Source organism: Salvelinus namaycush, chromosome 21 (genome assembly GCF_016432855.1).
Source record: "Salvelinus namaycush isolate Seneca chromosome 21, SaNama_1.0, whole genome shotgun sequence".
Lineage (NCBI taxonomy): Eukaryota > Metazoa > Chordata > Actinopteri > Salmoniformes > Salmonidae > Salvelinus > Salvelinus namaycush.
This window is the reverse complement of record NC_052327.1, coordinates 799004-813606: the sequence shown is the minus strand read 5'-3', so window position 1 is coordinate 813606 and position 14603 is coordinate 799004.

The following is a 14603-nucleotide window of genomic DNA, read 5'->3' as shown; positions in this document are numbered from 1 at the left end:
TACTGAGTCATTAACTTTTACATTCATTATACATTCATCAACAATCTCAATTTGACATTACGTTGTTTAAATTGGAGGATTCCATGGAATTAGACACAGTCAATGCAAAAGCCACTTCTTGGAGGCAGACCAAATTATCTGATAAACTTTAAAAGCTTCTTGTAACATTTGAGAAAATGTTATCTGCTTTAGCATTGGGGCCTAGTTGAATTAATAAATCATTGAGATATTCAGGTTGACTGAACACTGGCTGATTGAATTTGCAAGTCACATTTGGGAGACCCCTGTTGATGGTCCAAATAATTTTGCATGTCAACATAGTTGCAGTTTTATAGTTTAAGCATTTATATATCATCTCTGTGGGTTCACTCAGCACATTTACGCTGTGTAAAACGAATATACCCTTGGAAAGGATCCTTGATACTTTTTGCCAGTTTCAGCCTGTAAGAAGTCATGCAGGCTTTGTCTATGTCTGACACTTCTCTCACCGACTACAACCTGGTGCTATTTGCCGAACTTCGATTGGGAATGATTCATGGAATCATTTACGCCCTATTTTCCGAGATACGTAGCATCTTAACGGTATTATAATTACAGGTTGAAGATTAATATGACAGTGTGAAGCAAATGCATGATGGATGATCTGGAAATTGGCATGGAATAATGTAAACTGTTCTGTGGATCACTACCCATGCAAATTGTACAGTACAGTAAAAAGGCAAGTCTGCCAGAAGAGCATGTGCTTTGACTTGTGATTAACCATCCTCTATTCCAAATACGAAAAAGTTGTTTATTTATCTATTTGCTTATTTATGTGGTTTCAAATGAGCTCTGTGCAGTAGCTGTGACAGCTTGAAAAGGCCCCCAAAACAGAAAGTGTATATTTCAAACAAATAACACACAACAATTTAGAATACATTTGGCAAATTCTGATTAATTGCCTTTGCACCTAACAAATGAGTAATTGATTAATTGTTGCTCCTTTAATTAAAGTGGATCTGCCTGGGTCCCCAGCCGTCTTCCTCTAGTTCCATTAAAACTGCTCGTCTCTGATTAGAAATGTAACTAATTCAGTGGCAGGGCTTTGAGCGTCGCCGCTAAGCCACATATTTAGGCCTGTCTGTCTCCCAGGCCTGATGAGGCCCCCTTAATTACCAAGATTGTTTTGTAGCCTCAAATGAAGTCATTAGAGTTCGTTTTGAACTGTCTTCTTTGAGGAAGAGTGTGGTAAATAAGTCTCTTAAACCACAGAAATTGGAGGTTTGGGGGACCACTTAATTGCTTTGCATGTCAACAGAGGACATCTGGGATTGAGAGTTGCATTGAGGAGCTCACTGGGGTTGACTGAGCTGTGGTGTAGGGCTGGGATGGTGTTTTTGTCAGCAGCAGCCACTCCTCCATGCTATTTATTAATTAATGGGGATGTCAAGGGGGAGGGCCATCAAAGCCTCAAGTGTTATTGTCCGGACTAGAATGGCATCAATACAACATGAGCCCTAAGGTAGTTAGCGCAGAAGACTCTCGTATACAGTATACCTGGAGGACCAGGTTAAGAACATTCAGGGCACCAACATTGATCATTGTTACTGATTTGATGCAGAGTGCACATACCTGGTTTCTCAGGAAGTTAACAGTCCCTAGATAAAAGGTAAGGACAGATAGCTACATGACTGTAGCCTTAAAGGATAAATAAAAGCATACATTCACTAAGATGAAGCACTTACTATCGTTCTGGCTCGGACAAGGCTTACTTGTCCAAGGCTTACTCGGAAGGGTTACTTACTACTTTTTAGCAAAATAAATGTAATCTGCTATTAAAGTTGTATTTAGCAAAAGTGTGAGAATGCCTACATGGGAGTTATCCCTCACTGTCTTCCCACAGGTGACATGGCCGCAATATTCACCACTGTCTTCTGACAGATGATGTCAATTGTAACGCTACACATTAAATTAACAACCAGTGCATACGAAGTCATTGCGTTATCTCACATACGATAATGAAATACCCCCCCAGTCATTTTACATGATTGATTTGACCTAATGGACAAAGTTCACAGCTGACTAATTCCAGCATACCTAAATACATCAATATGAATGGCAGAAAATTAGTGGTTAAAACTAAAAGCCTGAAAATCATGCTGTACTTATTTGAGAGTATTCCTGTATAAAAACTGCTGTCAATGTTTCAGTTATTGCTTCAAATTCTTGGTTTGAAGAAATCTTGGCGAAGGATTACTAGGGTTAGATTTAGGGAAAGTAGTGGTGTAATATGGCGGCATTGTAACGGCTTTCGTCCTCTTCGTCTGAGGAGGAGTAGGAAATGTCGGACCAATGTGCAGCGTGGTACGTATCCATAATAACTTTTAATGAGAATGAAAACAAAATACAAAAAGAACAAGAGAATCAAAATGAAAACCGAAACAGTCCCGAATGGTGAAAACACTAAAACGGAAAACAACTACCCACAACCCATAGTGGGAAAACAGGCTACCTAAGTATGGTTCTCAATCAGAGACAACGATCGACACCTGCCTCTGATTGAGAACCATACTAGGCCAAACACATAGAAATATAACGTATAGAACAAAACATAGAAAAACAACATAGAATCCCCACCCCAACTCACGCCCTGACCAAACTAAAATAAAGACATAAAAAAGGAACTAAGGTTAGAACGTGACAGGCATGAGGTAAAAGATAAGAGAGAACTGCTATAGCAACGGAATTTGAAATCGTTATCCAACACAGTAATAATGTTTTCAGAGCAAACATATAGCTGAGACATAAACTGGAGTGAGTAAGCGTTTTTAGAATATATTGGTCAAACTTTAGCATGCATATTGAATAAATCATTATGTTGGGCTACCAACTTTGGGACATGACTTATTGGATGCTGTAAGGCTTGCCATCTGATTTGACTGACATTTACACCATAATCAATTTTATGGTTATCATAGATCAGATATAGCACCTGTGAGTATCCCAGGGTCGTTTTTTGAAGTCATTCTTGATTGTTAAATTGACAAATGGTGGGTGGGTCCAGGATAATAGTTGGCTACTGTGTCTAAAAGTGAAATAAACATGCCACATGCCACTGACAAGGACTGGCATAAGGTCGACTTACAATGTTCCCTAGTCATTGAGGAGATGATATGTTCGGTGGGGTGCCAGGGGCATGAGCGTTGTGGCTAATTCTCTCGCCTGTCAGGTGGCTTGTGGGGTAGCTAATCCTGTTGAAAATATCAAAGTTTTTGGCCTTGGGATCGAGAGAGGGGCAACAAGGATGCCACTGGCCCTAAGGAGTCAGTCATCCATGTGCACAAGGAGATAGCCAAATCTTGCAACAGGCGCTGGAGAGAAATTCCTCAGCTATTGGTGGCAAAGACTCATGCTAAGGGAAACAATTTGTAACATGCACGCGAACACGAGCGACCAAGAAGAAAAACGTTTTGGGGGTCGTTTCTGTTTATTCTGTAATTCACTTATGCATACAGTTATAGTTTGTTTCTTATCGTCTCTTCTTGCCCTTGAAATTGCTCTCTGTTCCTAGGCATGCTTCTAGTGTCTTTGCACTGGACCCCTATCATCAATCGAATTTGGCTTTCCATTTTGTTTATTTTTTCCCCTTGCGAGGACTTTGGGCATATATCGCCCTCCCATTATCCCCCCTCCCTCACCACAATTCCTCTCCTTTGCAGTTCCTTGGTGCTGTCACTTTTCACAATGACCAGAGATGCCATTGCCTCTCCTCCACTTCTCTACACTGACACCTCTCCTGAGGGTGGGTGTCTGAAGAACTGTCCACCCAACCCAACCCACTCCATCCCAGTCGTTTACTCATCTTTTCCTTACATTGTCAGAATAATCCTCCATGTGCCACCAATCCCCCATCAATTCTACCCAGGATTAGACACTTTTCTACATGTGACTGGAGAGAGAATCCTCAGTGGTCCTGTCAATGTGACGGTGGTGCAGGAATAATTACAGACAGACTGATAAATGATAATAGACCATGATAATGATACTTGATCATGGTAATATATCATTATCAATAGATGATAATAGGGCCAATTCATTCCCTTATCCAGCGTTACTGCAAAATGCCAGCAGCCATTTGCCTCCCAATGGTTGGGAATTTCTTTCTTTGCTGCTGCACCATTCAAACAGATATTTTCATGTAGTAGAAGGGAAAGGGGGGCACCAAGATTACTGTTATTAATGGAACTTTATGACAAGCCTTAGAATTATTTGAAACTGTAAGTAATTAAAGCTTTCATCAGTAAAGCAATGACTAAAATTCTATTGAAAAGCTCCAAAATATCATACATTTTACATACATGAAAGGCCATGTATGTCAAATGAATGTCTTGCTACTAATGTTTCCTGCCGTTTGTAGCCATACCTATAATTTCATATACTGACGATATCGTATTTATCTCAAGGGTGGGCTTTCAGCAACTATTTTTGTATTCTTGTAGGCTATATGGAGGGGCATGTAAGTCAATCAAATATATAAAAAAGACAATTCAGTCCAAGCAACAGCCAGCTCTGGAGAGGCGGCATCAAGAGAGCTGCTAATAGGAGTCAGTCAGTCAAAAGGAAAAGTGTAAGCTAGTGTGTAATTACACACAGTGACTGAGTGCATCGGACAATTACCAGCTCTAATGCTTCATAAATCCACATCAAGGATCTCTCAATCAATATCTAATTCATCACTCTTAGCATTGACTCGTTTATTAATTACTCCAGTCATGGACACTGTCTCAACAGCCACTATGAGAGGATTGAATTATTTTGGCGGATGGGGGATGGTTTTGGAGGAGGTGATGTTGATATGACAATATATGTATGAAAGCTAAAAAGGCCTGTTTTTGGTGTGTCCAGCCTAATCTCGTTTGGTTACAGCATCTCACAGCTCCTCTCTTGCCTTATTGTGTATTATTTACAGTTTGTAATTTTCTACGGCCGACTGAATGTTTAAATTAATTCATAACTTCATAGCATCTCAATTAACATGTTTGTGTGTTCAGTTCACAGTCCAAGATTTGTGTGAACACACATTTTACACATATGATTGGGCTTTTCAGCCTTTTTGTTCCTGATCCAACTCTGGCCAAGATAATTTATCATCAATAAACACAACATTAACACATCACAGCTGCTTGCAAACAATCTGCAACATAAACACATAAATATCTATTCAAATTGATTTTGCCAGTAATGAGGGAGATGAAAAGTGAGATGTCTTGTTTGGGCAGAACAAAATCTCCCCATTTCTGCCAGCACCTCAACTACATAAATCACACCGCAGATACGAATACTTTGGATCCATTTGAAAGGCTTCCTTTTCTCCTACGACAATATCAAAGCAAAAATATTCCCCTTTTGATTTCCATGTAGTCACCAACTCCGCAATGCAGCGTGTATGTATGTTGCATTCAGATTGAGGGCATTTGCTAAGGCATTCCTACGGTCCTTTCCAAACTGTGGGTTTGTCAGCTTGGCTTTGCTGATTTTGTGTTGACTGGAATAAGAAGATGTGACATCTTAGCCAATTAGTCCCAGCTGCAAATGCTATAGCAGGAAACTTTTGTTGGGCTCTTGCTTTAGTTCTTATGGGTCAAACTCTCCAAATATTGACATCCCAACCATCTGCTGCCAAAAAAGGATTTCAGCTCATTATGAGATGGTGGTTCATTCAGGGATGCAGTCATGTTTATCAAAGGAACACACTTAATTCAACAAGACAAACAGTGCCTTCAAAAAGTATTCTTACCCTTGACTTATTTCACATCTTGTTGTGCTACAGCCTGAATTCAAAATGGATTAGGTTGATTTTACCCATCTACACACAATAGCTCATGATGAAAAAGTGAAAACATGTCAACAGAAGTCAGAAATAGCATTATAAATATTCACTTACCTTTGATGAGCTTCATCAGAATGCACTCCCAGGAATCCCAGTTCCACAATAAATGTTTGATTTGTTCCATAAAGTCCATCATTTATGTCCAAATTACTCCTTTTGGTTCGCGCATTCCGTACACAATCTAAACTCACGACGCGCGGGCAGGTCCAGGCAAAAGTTCAGACGAAAAGTCATATTACAGTCCGTAGAAACATGTCAAACGAAGTATAGAATCAATCTTTAGTATGTTTTTAACATAAATCTTCAATAATGTTCCAACCGGAGAATTCCTTTGTCTTCAGAAAAGCAATGGAACAGAGCTCGCTCTCACGTGAACGAGTGTCACGAGCTCCTGGCATTCTGCCAGAGCCCTGACTCATTCCCCTCTCATTCGGCCCCACTTCACAGTAGAAGCATCAATCAAGTTTCTAAAGACTGTTGACATCTAGTAGAAGCCTTAGGAAGTGCAAATGACCCCATAGACACTGTGTATTCGATAGGCCAAGAGTTGAAAACCTACAAACCTCAGATTTCCAACTTCCTGTTTGGATTTCTTCTCAGGTTTTTGCCTGCCATATGAGTTCTGTTATACTAACAGACATCATTCAAACAGTTTTAGAAACTTCAGAGTGTTTTATATCCAATACTAATAATAATATGCGTATATTAGCAACTATGACTGAGGAGCAGGCCGTTTACTCTGGGCACCTCTGTGCACCTTTCATCCAAGCTACTCAATACTGCTCCTGCAGCCACAAGAAGTTAAGCCCCGCACTGTGTCTCTCCATCCTTGCTGTGTGTGTGTGTGTGAGAGAGAGCTTTTCTTTGACATCTGTTGGGAGAAATGACTGATTTACAGTTCATGAAGGTTGCCTAATCACACATATAAAGTTTTGAAGAGATCTGACCTTTTTAACTCTGAAGGCAAAGCCAAATGTAAACTGAGGTTTTTGGGTATAAATATGAACTTTATCGAACAAAACATACATGTATTGTGTAACATGTTGTCCCGGGAGTGTCATCTGATGAAGAATATCAAAGGTTAGTGGTTCATTTTATCAATATTTCTGCTTTTTGTGACTCCTCTCTTTGGTTGGAATATCGCTGTAGGCTTTCTGTGACTAGTTGCTGACCTAATATGTTCTGCTTTCGCCGAAAAGCTTTTTTGAAATCGGACACTGTGGTTGGATTAACGAGAATTTTAGCTTTAAAATGGTGTCTAATACTTGTATGTTTGAGAAAATTGAATTATGAGATTTCTGTTGATTGAATTTGGCGCCCTGCAATTTCATTGGCTGTTGGCGAGGGGTTCCGCTAGCGGAACGGGATTCCGCAAGCGGAACCCCAGTCCTAGACAGGTTAATAAACATCTGCCGCGGCAGGCACAGGCAGGCAATCAAAACAGGCAGGCAATCAAATCCAAAACCCCACAACCATACAAACAGAAAGAACTGAACTGCGCGTTTCTTGGTTAGTTTGGTTGGTTTTAGAAACTTGAGAGTGTTTTCTATCCAATAGTAATAATAATATGCATATTGTACGAGCAAGAATAGAGTACGAGGCCGTTTAAATTGGGCACAATTTTTTCCCAAGGTGAAAATAGCGCCCTCTATCCTCAACAGGTTAACACTGTTTTGGTTACTACATGATTCCATATGTGCTATTTCATAGTTTAGATGTCTTCACTATTATTCTATGATGTAGAAAAAAATAAACCCTGGAATGAGTAGGGGTGTCCAAACTTTTGACTGCTACTGTAGATATCCTGCAATGTCCTGGCAGACAGGAACATCGTTGAGACAACCGTATCTTCACGCTGCTAGCGTGATTGTACAATCGGCAAAACACAAAGCCCACAACAATTGCTTCAAAACACAACCTCATTCATTGTTTTATCAGACAGCAGGCTCAATCAACCAATGACATCATTGGTTGAACTCTCCCGGTGCGAAAATTCTATTCCGCAGTATGAAGTACTTTAATTAAACATCAATGACTAAGTCATTACAATAGGGTTCATCAGGGTTTTCGGTGAGCATTTCTTCATTTCCCTTTTCCGTCTGAAAGGACAAATTAACTGGGGTTTCTCTGGTCTCCAAAACTTCGACATATCTCTGACATTTCCAAATCTGATCCCCTCCCTCCTACATAGAGGAAAATGAAACAGAACGTTGTCGTTATTGGTATGATGTACAACTGTGAGGTATAGGGGCAGAGCTGAAATTATGAATTTGTGCCTTCACTAAAACTGACTTAATCATGAGAATGTATGATAATCGGTGGATTTGTGTGACATGGTAGACTTTTTTTCTTGTATTTGAAAAGATGGTTGTGTATTGAAATTCTTCTGATCAGCATTGGCAACCACGGAGCCATTACCGCCCATGTGTTGCTACCTCTGTTGGCATAACAACATTGCCTGATGTTTCATAGGGAATAGTTGATTATCTATGCAAATGTTGTCTGCTGTTTTTTTCAGGGTAAAATTTGACCATAAAGACCAGGACTTTCAAGTGTTGAGGAACTGTCTCAGGAACAACTCTGTTGTAATGGCTCAGTGAGGGTATTCTGACAGTCTCCCAATGTATCATTGTGTTAACAATATGATCAGATATTCATGAAATATAACACAATGATAACCAACAAAGATATGAGTTGTGACTAGACTGGCAATAACCAGTTTGTGTACTATGGACCAGTGGATGCAAATACTGTATATTTAATTCTGTTGAATTAAGTATGCATCTTTCATGATGGACAACCTTAAAATGTGTAATAACTTATACACCTTTCCTGGGTATGAGAGTATGTGTTCTTTCAATAACTCGTATTTCACTTTCTGTCTTGCCATCAATACACCAGCCTGTACTGAGGTTTGTAATGGGTTGTTTTCTGTTGCAGGTGTATGGTCTGTTGAGCAGGGATGCAGCGAGGGAATGTGGTTTAAGGGGAGACAGAGCCAACCTCACACCAGCAGCCTTCTGCCCTCCTCACAGTGACAAGGTCCCAGTTGGAATCAACAGGCCAACATTTACTGCCTGTAAGTATATGGAATTTTACCTATACCAATACATCTGTTATGATAAAGCTATGTTTTTCTGATTTAAAACTGCAGATTGTTTTCGCCTGCATGTGTATCAATCCTATATGTTTGATAGCCAAATGGATTACGTTTCAGAGAAGTTTATTCTTCTTACCTGATAGATCTCTTTTGTCAAACGTTGTGAAATGGATGATACTTCTGGGGTGAATATATTACCCTTCCTCAATCAAAATAGATATAACTAGATTATAGTGTCACCATATGGCTGTATGCAGGAATACCATCCTGTACCCATCTGCTAGCTGGCCCATGAAAGCTAAGCAGGGCTGCATGGAGTTGGCTTATAGGTGTGTGGATGGTAAACCACCTCAGAATATCAGGTAGCATTGGTATTGGAGGGCCAGTAGGGGCTACTCATTGTCCCGCTAAGGGATTTGTCTCATGGCGGACAAGCTAGAAGGTCTTGACTAACTGTGGACATTAAAAATTAATTGGCACTTGTCCCATGAGCAGAGATATTATTGGCTGAATTCCTGACCCAGCCCTGCTTCAGATGGACTAATTCAAAACTCCACTGCAACCCCCCTAGGTAGTTGCTGTTTTTAATCTTAAAACATAGTTATTTCCTCTCATAGACAAGTTCTGATGCTTCATATCTCATTTCAAAATGGGTCAATATGTGTTGGTGTGGTGATGATGCTCTGCAAACCTGTGTACATGTATACACAACAATGCTGTGTCTTGGCACATCTGTCTTTAAGGGTTTTCTGGCTGATATCCAGCACAGAGCTTGATTAATGGCTTGTCAATAAGGAAATACTTTCCAGCACCACAATCCACTCCTTTTAAGCATAATGGCAAATTGGCAATTTGAAAAGCAATAGACCCAGCAAAGCTTTTCACCAGAGCATGAATTTAAAATTAATTCAGTTATTTTACACATGCTTGTGCGTACACTGCCTTTGTTTATGAAGTTAAACTGCAGGAAGTATTTGTGCTCCTGGGATGTCACCTGGGTAAAGATACATATTAGCAATTAAAACATCTGTTCAAAACAGCAGAACACATCCGTTCAGACTCATTTCTCACTCTGTGTATGACAACTGAGGTTGTAATTTAAATGGTCGCCAATAGCGGGGACAGATGTTACTGCTGACCTCAGTAATGTGTCCACGCCCACTCACCCATGGTGGAGGCCTCATCATCACCACTGCCAACTCTATCATTCCATTACACACACTCATCTGTCTGGGAGCCCACTTTGATAACATGTGAGAATCATTACCTGGTGATCTATTGCATCTTGTCTGTGCGATTAAAAACATTTCTAATACACATTCTGATCCATTGTTTTCACACACCTTATTAGAAGGTGATGAACACATTCTCTCTGTTCATACAAGCTGTGGTGGGCCGCATCTGTATACGCTCATATTTCACCATTTCTTAGACGTCATTGCTATTTACCTTCCCACTGGGCACACACTAGTTGAATTAACGCTGTTTTAATGTGAATTTGTCAACTTATTGTGACGTGGAATCAACATGGAAAATACATTGGATTTGAAAAAAAGTCATCAACCAGTAATGATTTCATATAATTTCAACCAGCATTGTAAACATTTAAATTAGGGTAAAACTTCAACTTAAATACATTGACTTAACCTGATTAACAGGTTGTTACATCAATCTAATTTGAACATAATCTTCAGAGCTATGTGAAGAGTGTAATTTCAAAACACTATATATCCATTTCCAGAAATATTGGTAAATTAGCTTTTTATTTTTGTAAGAACTTATGAAAAAGATTGGTGTCTAATCATAGCATGGCGTTGTTCAATGACAGACATGTATTTAAAAAAAAAATCTATTACTTGATGGTCTCGTTTCAGAGTGTTTAAAAAAAAAATGCTATACAGTGCATTCGGAAAGTATTCAGAACTATTCCTTTTTCCACATTTTACTACGTTACAGCCTTATTCTAAAATTGATTAAATTATATTTTTCCCTCATCAATCTACATACAATACCCCATAACGACAATGCAAAAACACATTTTTAGAATTTTGTGTAAATGTATTCAAAATTAAAAACTGAAATACCTTTACATATTCAGACCCTTTTCAATGAGACTTGAAATTGAGCTCAGGTGCATCCTGTTTCCATTGAGCATCTACAACTTGATTGGAGTCCACCTTTGGTAAATTCAATTGATTGGATATGATTTGGAAAGGCACACACCTGTCGATATAAGGTCCCACAGTTGACAGTGCATGTCAGTGCAATAACCAAGCCATGAGGTTGAAGGAATTGTCTGTAGCGCTCTGGATTATGTCGAGGAACAGATCTGGGGAAAGGTACCAAAACACTTCTGCAGCATTGAAGTCCCCAAGAACACAGTGGCCTTCATAATTTTTAAATTGAAGAAGTTTGGAACCACCAAGACTCTTCCTAGAGATGGCTGCCTGGCCCAATGTGAAAGAAGGGCCTTGGTCAGGGAGGTGACCAAGAACCCGATTGTCACTCGGACAGAGCTCCAGAGTTCCACTGTGGAGATGTGAGAACCTTCCAGAAGGCAGCCATCTCTGCAGCACTCCACCAATCAGGCCTTTATGGTAGAGTGGCCAGACGGAAGCTACTCCTCAGTAAAATGCACATGACAGACCGCTTGGAGTTTGCCAAAAGGCACCTAAAGGTCTCAGACCATGAGAACACAAGAAACCTCGCACCATCCCTACGGTGAAGCATGGTGGTGGCAGCATAATGCTGTGGGGATGTTTGTCAGCGGCAGCCACTGGGAGACTAGGCAGGAACAAGGGACGATGAACAGTAAGATCCTTGATGAAAACCTCTAGAGCTCTCGGGAACTCAGACTGGGGTGAAGGTTCACCTTCCAACAGGACAATGACTCTAAGCACACAGCCAAGACAACGCAGGAGTAGCTTCGGGACAAGTCTCTGAATGTCCTTGAGTGGCCCAGCCAGAGCCCTGAACCCGATCTAACATCTCTGGAGAGATCTGAAAATAGCTGTACTGTGATGCTCCCCATCTAACCTGACAGAGCTTGAAAGGATCTGCAGAGAAGAATGGGAGAAACTCCCCAAGTACAGGGGTGCCAACAATGTAGCATCATACCCAGGAAGAATCGATGCTGTAATCGCTGCCAAAAGTGCTTCAACAAAATACTGAATGGTAGTAAATGGTCTAAATACTTACAGCATGTTAATGTGATATTTCAGTTTTTTGCAAACATTACTCAAAACATCTTTTTGCTTTTGAATTTTTGGGTATTGTGTGTAGATTGATGAGGAAAAAAACATTGAATCAGTTTTAGAAGAAGGCTGTAACGCAACAAAATGTGGAAAAAGTCAAGGGCTCTGAATACATTCCGAATGCACTGTACAGTATATCCGCCTCACTCTCAGAGAAATAAGTAGTACTTCTAGGTTTTACAAATCAAATGTAACGAATAACTACATGTTTAGCTCTCTGTGGTCTGAACGCGGATTTTAGAAGCTATAACTCATCATCTACAATGGTCATTAGCTATGTGTTCACATTGAGGCATTTCACTCTATCCTGCTACTTAGCATTCATCTCTTTGAGACTGTACTGAATGTGCAGTTTTATACAAGGCAAAATGTCCATATTGCAAAGGTCAAGCCATAAGACAGACTGCAGAGGCTTCAACACAGTGTTTTCCCCTCCCAGTAGAGCCTATAATACAGCAATACTGTAATTATGCAAATGTATAGACTCAATAACTGATTATAGGAGAAGGTCCAATATGAAACGGAATATAGACTATGAACTGTATAGCTTGTCCCCTCTTGTATTGTAACAACGGAGCAGACAGGGAGTTTTTGCTCACTGCATCAGCCACTGACTGAAATGTTATGTTCAAAGTGGTCGATTGAATTGTAAGTGATATAAACATGGACATTTCTCTATTTCCCTACCCTCTGGTGGTGAGAGAAAGAAATGTAATGTAAAAAAAACCTGCATAGCGGATTGGGAGTGTCATTTGTCTTTAGTCATGCGGAATGCCGTCCATCAGTTTTACTGCACATTGGCTGCCTCTCAACGCAACAGTGATGAGTGATGGCCAAAGTGCCTCCGGATAGCTCTGGCAGGGATGATGAAAATGTGAAAACACCAAGTTACACAGGAAATTGGCCGTTTTGGATGCAATTGACACGAAAGGCGGCGCGGAGAGGGTTTTTAGAAATGACACAAGCTTAACGGTTCAAAGTGGTGTCTGTTGTAAGGGTTGCAAGATAGTAATGGTCCATTGGGCTTATTGCTGAAGTATTCTCCCTTTATAACCTTATCACTGCAGTTTTTTTCAAACCACTCTAATCTCTATAGACGTAATTAGGCCAAAGAACCGAGATACCAAAAAGCCTTGAATGAAAAAGCCAGCATAATACCCCAATTGTGCGAGAAGAGAAAACCTATCTACCCTAACGACCCACTGGGCACACACTGGTTGAATCAACGTAATTGTGACGGGGAATCAATGTGGAAAATACAATGGATTTGAAAAAATTTATCAACCTTTCATTTCATTTTAACCAGCGTTGTAAACATTCAAATAAATAAAACTTTAACTTAAATACCTGACTTAACCTGATTAACAGGCTGTGACATCAACCTAATTTCAACATAATCATCAGAACTATGTATACAATGAAATTGTGTTGTTTCCATGTGTAATTTCCAATCTTCTTCCTATACTGAATATACAAAGCATTAAGAACACCTGCTCTTTCCATGACCTAGACTGCCTAGGTGAATCCAGGTAAAAGCTATGATCCTTTATTGATGTAACTTGTTAAATCCACTTCAAATCAGTGTAGATAAAGGGGAAGAGACAGGTTAAAGAAAGCCTTGAGACAATTGAGACAAGGATTGTGTATGTGTGCCATTCCGGTGGTTTGTGTCAAGAACTGCAACGATCCTGGATATTTCGTGCTCAACAGTTTCCCGTTTGTATCAAGAATGTATCAAGAATCCAGCCAACTTGACACAACTGTGGGAAGCATTGGAGCCAACATGGGCCATCATCCCTGTGGATGGGGGGGTACTCAATATTATAAAGGTGTTACTAGTGTATGGTGGTTGAAATGATGTAAAATGTTATAGTTGATTCAACTTTTTTTCAATGTTGATAGTAAAATGGTATTTTTCAATCAACATCAATGCTTCAATGTCAAGCCATCAACCAAAATTAAGAGGTACACTACGGTGCAAAAGTTTGGGGTCACTTAGAAATGTCCTTTGAAAGAAAATCACATTTTAATGGAGAAAAATGTGATACAGTGTAGACATTGTTAATGTTGTAAATGACTATTGTAGCTGAAAATTGTTGATTTTTTAAATGGAATATCTACATAGGGGTACAGAGGCCCATTATCAGCAACCATCACTCCTGTGTTCTAATGGCACGTTGTGTTAGCTAATCCAAGTTTATCATTTAAAAGGCTAATTGATCGTTAGAGAACCCTTTTGCAATTATGTTAAAACAGCTGAAAACTGTTGTCCTGATTAAAGAAGCAAAAAAACTGGCCTTCTTTAAACTAGTTGAGTATCTGGAGCATCAGCATTTGTGGGTTCGATTACAGGCTCAAAATGGCTAGAAAATGTCAACAG